The sequence below is a fragment of the Cetorhinus maximus genome, chromosome 15 (assembly GCF_964194155.1).
Source record: "Cetorhinus maximus chromosome 15, sCetMax3.hap1.1, whole genome shotgun sequence".
NCBI lineage: Eukaryota > Metazoa > Chordata > Chondrichthyes > Lamniformes > Cetorhinidae > Cetorhinus > Cetorhinus maximus.
The window spans coordinates 1,239,925-1,248,426 of record NC_135893.1 but is presented as its reverse complement, the minus strand read 5'-3'; positions in this window follow the sequence as shown (position 1 = coordinate 1,248,426).

Here is an 8,502-nt window from a genome sequence, read left to right as displayed (position 1 = left end):
TGCCTGTTCCCTAGTGGGCTCCACCACAAGCTGCTCCAAAAAGCCATCTCGTAGACATTCCACAAATTCCTTTTCTCGGGATCCACTACCAACCTGATTTTCCCAGTCTAGCTGCAAATTGAAATCCCCCATGATCACTGTAACCTTGCCTTTCTTACACGCCTTTTCTATCTCCTGGTGTATCTTGTGCCCCACATCCTGACTACTGTTCGGAGGCCTGTACATAACTCCCATTATGGTTTTTTTACCTTTGCGGTTCCTCAACTCTGCCCATACAGATTCTACATCATCTGACCCTACGTCATTTCTTGCTATCGATTTAATTTCATTTCTTACTAACAAAGCAACCCCACCCCCTCTGCCAACCTGCCTATCTTTTCGATAGGATGTATATCCTTGGCTATTTAGCTCCCAGTCCTGATCCCCTTGCAGCCATGTCTCTGTGATGCCCACCACATCATACCTGCCAATTGCAATCTGTGCCACAAGCTCATTTACCTTATTTCGTATACTGCGTGCATTCAGATACAACACCTACAGTCCTATATTTCCCGTCCCCTTTCTCATTGTCGTCCCTTTATCTGATGTGCTTGAAGTTAGATTCCTAGCCCTTTCCAAACACTCTGTCCTATTTTGTGTTCTGGAGACTTTAATAGCCTCTCCTGGGCTCTCCTTTCTTTTCAGTTTTTTCATAATTTTCCATGAAGTTGAATCCACCCCCCGCATGCTAACCTGCTGCTTTGTTTCCCGGGGCTGAGTTGGGGCCTGTGCTCTTTCACACATGAGCATGAGAGAGCGCAGAAATCTCCCTGAGGCACGGAGCAGCCCCAGGGACATTAGTTTGTTATTTGAAAACTTTAAGAAAGAGAAAAAAAAAATTTAAGACATGTCCCCTCATGTGAAACTGTTACGTGAGCTGAGACATGTCAATGAATTTTATCAAAAATTTTTATTAAACTTTAAAAACCTTCATGAAGCCTCATCCCGCCCGTGGATGAGGTTTCCTTAAGGCTGGACGGGCAACTCAGTTTAATTAGTTTTTGAATGGCCTTAATAGGCCTTTGACAATTCAGTGGGCGCGCAGCCAACTCTGGCGTGCACCCACTGAACTCAAGATCTGAATGATGCGTAATGGCGTCGGGACACACGCCCAACATCACCGCGCATCATTTTGCGCGTTGGCGAGCGGGCCCCGCCCTCACGCGCCGACCAGAAGATTCAGGCCGAAGACTCTGCTTCCACTATCTTTTGAGGAAGAGAGTTCCACTCACGACCCTCTGACAGAAAAAAATTCACCTCATCTCTGCTTTAAATGGGTGGCCCCTTATTTTAAACAGTGACCCCTAGTTCTAGATTCTCCCACAAGAGGAAACATCCTCTCCACATCCACCCTGTCAAAACCCCTCAGGATCTTATGCTTTCAATAAAGTCACCTCTTACTCTTCTAAACTCCAGTGGATACAAGCCTAGCCTGTCCAGCCTTTCCTCATAAGACAACCCACCCATTCACGGTATTAGTCTGGTAAACCTTCTCTGAACTGCTTCCAACACATTTACATCTTCCTTAAATAAGGAGACCAATACTGTACTCAGTATTCCAGATGTGGCCTCACTGGTGCCCTGTATAACTGAAGCATAACCTCCCTACTTTTGTATTCAATTCCCCTCACAATAAATGATAACATTCTATTAGCTTTCTGATATCACTTCCCTGTCATTTTACATTTGATTCCAGTACAGTGTTCTCTCCATGCTCTCAGGATGTTTTGGAATTGTACATGAAATGTGAAGGGTGCAGAGCCTGACCTATGACCTAGGACCTATGGCCCTTTTTGCTTGGCCTTGAACCTAGAAAATAATCGTGCCTTTGGCACAAGAAAAACTAAATTAATAAAGGAAAACCCTTACATTTGGGTTCTAGACCCATGTATGATATTGGGTAATGTGGACCAAGAAGATCCCAAGTTGAATCACTAGTCTGTATTGTTAACTCAGTTTCTAGAATAACAAATGAACAATGGCATTTGGGTGAAGGACTAAAAACTGTACCCAAGGATGAATTAGCACCTTCAGGAGAAATGGTAAAATACTAATTTATTGGCTATATATAATAATGAACAGATAGTAAGGCTGCTAAATGTTCCTTTCCTCAATCTGAAATTCAAGTCACATAATCAAAGAGACGCAAACAAATCTTTGCTGCATAATTATTATTTTCTAAAATTAACTCAGGCTAACAGTAATTAATAAAAATCAGGATGAGTGAGATTATAGCGTTGGCAAATAATCATTCCAAGACTGCACTCAGAAAATGGATGACATTGACTTTGTTAGCTACAAATTAGAGGCATTTCCAGATGTTGGGGAGATGGTAGCGTAGTGGTAATGTCACTGGACTAGTAATCCTGAAGCCTAGCCTAATGTCCTGAGCACAAGGCTTTACATCCCATCATGGCAGCTTGTGGAATTTTAATTCAATTAATAATCTGGAATTGAAAAGCCAGTGTCAGTAATGGTGACTGTGAAACAATTGTAAAAACTCATCTGGTTCACTAGTGTCCCTTAGGGAAGAAAATCTGATGGCCTGGCCTGGCCTACATGTGACTGTCCCCCCGCTGTGATGTGGTTGACTCGTAGCTGCCCCCTGAAATGGGCAAGCCACTCAGTTCAAGGGCAATTAGGCATGGGCAGCAAATGCTGGTCTTGTCAGCGACAGCGATACCACATCTCGTGAAAGAATAAATTATAGTTGGAACTTAGGTGAGTTTCCAAGCTCAATGAAGAAAGTTATGCCAGCACAATCTCATTTAATGATGTGTTTGAGGTGCTTTATTCTATTTTCCAGAGTGCATTTTTCCTCAGTTTTCTCCCTCTCCTCTTCTTGCTCAGTCATATTTCCATAGGTGCCTAACAAACTCTGGGAAACAAGCCTGGAATTCCTCTCCATTTACACCCAGTGCAGTAAGTATTTACGTGACTTAAAAGATTGTGGAATTTTGGGTGTGAGTTACCCTCTTGCTATATGCCCAATGTCTCCATGATCTCTTACAACTGTTCCTTAAACACTTTGGGAAGAATTCCACCCCCCCCCCCCCCCCCCCCCCACCGTTTAGGGGGAAGTTCAGGAGCGGGCGTGTGTGGGCTCACCTCCGATTGGCACCCCAGATCAGGGGCACGCCACCATTTTTTGTGGGTGGGCCAATTAAGGCCCATCCAGCATGACATCCGCCTGGAAGCGCTATGTGATCCCTTTGCGGGCGGGGGGTATTCCCTCAGCTGGGAGTGCGCTCTTTCAAGCATGCGCACAAAAGAGCGACTCATCTCCCTGAGGCTAAGCGCTACCTCAGAGAGATCAGTGCCAAATTCAAAAATGGTCAATGGACAGAAATAGAATTTCCCTGACATATCCCCTCGTGTGACACTGTCACATGAGTTGGGACATGTCCATCACTTTTATTCAAACTTTTATTAAATTTTTAAAATACCCTCATGAAACCCCATCCCGCCCATGGATGAGGTTTGATGCTTTCTCTGAAGCCCGCCAGGGCTCCCGGCCTGCCCACCAACCCTAAGGTTGGACGGGCAGGTCCATTAATTACTTCAATTATTTTTTAAATGGCCTCAATTGGCCATTGACAGGTTGGCGGGCACACAGCTGATTCGGCTGCGCCCCCACCGACCTGAAAATTGAAATGAGGCGGAGTGACGTTGGGAGTTCCGCCTGACATCATCCCGCGTCATTTTACACGTTGGTGAGCGGACCCCACCCCCTGCTCGCCGACCTCAATATCCTGGCCTTTGTCTGAATGAATCTCTGACCCCGAGTCTGACCATAGCCCCAACTCTCAAAGTGAATCTTCTCCGACTTTTTATTTCTTGCAGGGTACAGGGGAACTCTGAGCATTGCGATCAGATTTTCATCTACATCAGGGGGAGAATTTTCCCCTTGGTGTGTGGGGGCGGGCCCCACACGCCGATGTGTAAAGTGATGCATGGTGACCTAGGGCATGTGTCCCGACATCATCGTGCGTCATTCCGATCTTTCGTTTGGCGGGTGTGCGCAGGAGGCGGCTGTGCACCCACCGAACTGTCAAAGGCCTGTTAAGGCCATTAATGAACCAATTAATTTAATTCTTGAAGCTGCCCGTCCAACCTTAAGGTTTGTCTGAATGAATCTCTGCCGCAGAGTCTAGCCACAGCCCCAACTCTCAAAGTGAGTGTTCTCCGACCTTAAGGTTGACGGGGCAGGCGAAGAGCCCAGGCGGCCTTCACGTTTTGTGTGAAGCCTCATCCACGGGTGGGATGAGGTTTCATGAAGGTTTCATTAAAGGAATAACATTTTTTTTTGACAATTTATAAACATGTCCCAGCTCATGTGACACTGTCACATGAGGGGATACGTCTGAATAATTTTATTCTTTTTAAAAAAATTTTAAGGTGAAATTAACCTCCTCGAGACAGCTCTGTGCCTCAGGGAGATTTCTGCGCTCTCTCGCGCGCAGGCCCCGACTCTCCCTCCTCCCTTCGCCCGCTCGGGTAGCGCTGAGCGCTTCCGCCCGTGCATCACGCTGGGCGGGCCTTAATTGTCCTGCCCACATAAAATGGCGGCAGGCAGCCTATCGTGGGCAGCGATTGGCTCTGCGCCCGCCCGCGCCCACTCCCGACCGGCCCACCCAACAGGCAGAAGATTCTGCCCCAGGTGTTTTTGCAATATTTTGGATGTTGTTTAAAATTGTATCCTCACTGAGACCTGCTCTGTATCTTCTGTTTCTTTTCACTGCATTTTTATGGCATGTCACGTTAACAAATGAAAACCCTCTTCAATTGCAGAATTGCGAACTGTGCATGGTGTGCATGAATGAGTTAAAACTTGAATTTTTTGAATATAAAGTGAGTTTGACACTTCTCTTCAGCCTCGGTTGGTTATATTGTTATATTGTTGTATTGTTCACAAAGAGCTCGGGGGTGGGGAGGTTGGAGGGTAGTCGGGGAATAGTCAGGGGATCCAATATTATAGTTCCCCAGGAGTAGCAGTGGTTTTAATCTAAGTTTTCCTGGGTAATTATTCTGCTAAGAGAGTCAGATCTATCCAAAGTGTCCGATTCAAATCTGAGTATCAGATGGTCCCAGCTGATGGCCAATTTCCCCCTCAGGAGCCTAAACCTCCCGGGCAATTCCCACGCAGTCCTTGTGTAGGGACATCCGACGGGGGGTGGGGGGGTGGGGGCCCTCACTGCATCTTCTTGGGTACGTCCGGGCTATGACCCCCCAGGGAAATAGAAGTTCTGGGCCATTGTGTGGGTCTATCAGTCCACCAACCACATGGAGAACAGAAATAAATACACTTGATAAAGTTCCAGCATTCCAAGTGTAAAGTGTGACTATTTCGAACTTATGGGAACCAGAAGACATGACAGTTATAAATTCAGGTGTATTCCCATGGAATTGGGAGGATACTCGTGTGTAACTTGACATTGGCAAAACATTGGGTGCATTTCCAGTCTCACATCTTGATTTATTTAAAAAGGAAAATCTAAGCCCTACTGTACAGAGTCAATTTTGACCTCTGCGCCACATTTTCAAATAGATTATTTCTATACACTGCACCCAATTGCAATACGGAAATTAACTTTTAAATTTTCAAGGGCCATTCCAAAGAAGAGTCATATTAGACTTAAAGCATTAATGCTAATTCTTTCTCCAAAGATGCTGCCAGATCTGCTGAGTTTTTCCAGCACTTTCTGTTCTTGTGAATTTAAATTTTAAATACCCCTGACGCCCTAAGGCTGAATGCCAGAGTGTACCCTGTACCCCGAGAGTTCCCTTCATTCTGCCGTGTTAGGATGGGGAAATGGAAGGAACTTACATGAGATCATGATGCATGGGTGGGTGGGTGTTGGTGGCTGGGTGTATTATTTGGGTGTTGTTGGGTGTTTGTGGCTGGGTGTTTGTGGCTGGGTGTATTATTTGGGTGTGGTTGGGTGTTTGTGGCTGGGTGTATTATTTGGGTGTGGTTGGGTGTTTGTGGCTGGGTGTATTATTTGGGTGTTGTTGGGTGTTTGTGGCTGGGTGTTTGTGGCTGGGTGTATTATTTGGGTGTGGATGGGTGTTTGTGGTTGGGTGTTTGTGGCTGGGTGTATTATTTGGGTGTGGTTGGGTGTTTGTGGCTGGGTGTATTATTTGGGTGTGGTTGGGTGTTTGTGGCTGGGTGTTTGTGGCTGGGTGTATTATTTGGGTGTGGTTGGGTGTTTGTGGCTGGGTGTTTGTGGCTGGGTGTATTATTTGGGTGTGGTTGGGTGTTTGTGGCTGGGTGTTTGTGGCTGGGTGTATTATTTGGGTGTGGTTGGGTGTTTGTGGCTGGGTGTATTATTTGGGTGTGGTTGGGTGTTTGTGGCTGGGTGTATTATTTGGGTGTGGCTGGGTGTTTGTGGCTGGGTGTATTATTTGGGTGTGGTTGGGTGTTTGTGGCTGGGTGTATTATTTGAGTGTGGTTGGGTGTTTGTGGCTGGGTGTATTATTTGGGTGTGGTTGGGTGTTTGTGGCTGTGTGTATTATTTGGGTGTGGTTGGGTGTTTGTGGCTGGATGTATTATTTGGGTGTGGTTGTGTGTATTATTTGGGTGTGTCTGGGTGTTTCTGGCTGGGTGTTTGTGGCTGGGTGTATTATTTGGGTGTGGTTGGGTGTTTGTGGCTGGGTGTATTATTTGGGTGTGGTTGGGTGTTTGTGGCTGGGTGTATTATTTGGGTGTGGTTGGGTGTTTGTGGCTGGGTGTTTGTGGCTGGGTGTTTGTGGCTGGGTGTATTATTTGGGTGTGGTTGGGTGTTTGTAGCTGGGTGTATTATTTGGGTGTGGTTGGGTGTTTGTGGCTGGGTGTATTATTTGGGTGTGGTTGGGTGTTTGTGGCTGGGTGTATTATTTGGGTGTGGTTGGGTGTTTGTGGTTGGGTGTTTGTGGCTGGGTGTATTATTTGGGTGTGGTTGGGTGTTTGTGGCTGGGTGTATTATTTGGGTGTGGTTGGGTGTTTGTGGCTGGGTGTATTATTTGGGTGTGGTTGTGTGTATTATTTGGGTGTGTCTGGGTGTTTCTGGCTGGGTATTTCTGGCTGGGTGTTTGTGGCTGGGTGTTTCTGGCTGGGTGTATTATTTGGGTGTGGTTGTGTGTATTATTTGGGTGTGTCTGGGTGTTTCTGGCTGGGTATTTCTGGCTGGCTGTTTGTGGCTGGGTGTTTGTGGCTGGGTGTATTATTTGGGTGTGGCTGGGTGTTTGTGGCTGGGTGTTTGTGGCTGGGTGTATTATTTGGGTGTGGTTGGGTGTATTATTTGGGTGTGGTTGGGTGTTTGTGCCTGGGTGTTTGTGGCTGGGTGTATTATTTGGGTGTGGTTGGGTGTTTGTGGTGGGTGTATTATTTGGGTGTGGTTGGGTGTTTGTGGTGGGTGTATTATTTGGGTGTGGTTGGGTGTTTGTGGCTGGGTGTTTGTGGCTGGGTGTATTATTTGGGTGTGGTTGGGTGTTTGTAGCTGGGTGTATTATTTGGGTGTGGTTGGGTGTTTGTGGCTGGGTGTATTATTTGGGTGTGGTTGGGTGTTTGTGGCTGGGTGTATTATTTGGGTGTGGATGGGTGTTTGTGGTTGGGTGTTTGTGGCTGGGTGTATTATTTGGGTGTGGTTGGGTGTTTGTGGCTGGGTGTATTATTTGGGTGTGGTTGGGTGTTTGTGGCTGGGTGTATTATTTGGGTGTGGTCGTGTGTATTATTTGGGTGTGTCTGGTTGTTTCTGGCTGGGTATTTCTGGCTGGGTGTTTGTGGCTGGGTGTTTCTGGCTGGGTGTATTATTTGGGTGTGGTTGGGTGTTTGTGGCTGAGTGTATTATTTGGGTGTGGTTGGGTGTTTGTGGCTGGATGTATTATTTGGGTGTGGTTGGGTGTTTGTGGCTGGGTGTATTATTTGGGTGTGGTTGGGTGTTTGTGCCTGGGTGTTTGTGGCTGGGTGTATTATTTGGGTGTGGTTGGGTGTTTGTAGCTGGGTGTATTATTTGGGTGTGGTTGGGTGTTTGTGGCTGGGTGTATTATTTGGGTGTGGTTGGGTGTTTGTGCCTGGGTGTTTGTGGCTGGGTGTATTATTTGGGTGTGGTTGGGTGTTTGTGGCTGGGTGTATTATTTGGGTGTGGTTGGGTGTTTGTGGCTGGGTGTATTATTTGGGTGTGGTTGGGTGTTTGTGCCTGGGTGTTTGTGGCTGGGTGTATTATTTGGGTGTGGTTGGGTGTTTGTGGTTGGGTGTTTGTTGCTGGGTGTATTATTTGGGTGTGGTTGGGTGTTTGTGGCTGGGTGTATTATTTGGGTGTGGTTGGGTGTTTGTGCCTGGGTGTTTGTGGCTGGGTGTATTATTTGGGTGTGGTTGGGTGTTTGTGCCTGGGTGTTTGTGGCTGGGTGTATTATTTGGGTGTGGTTGGGTGTTTGTGCCTGGGTGTTTGTGGCTGGGTGTATTATTTGGGTGTGGTTGGGTGT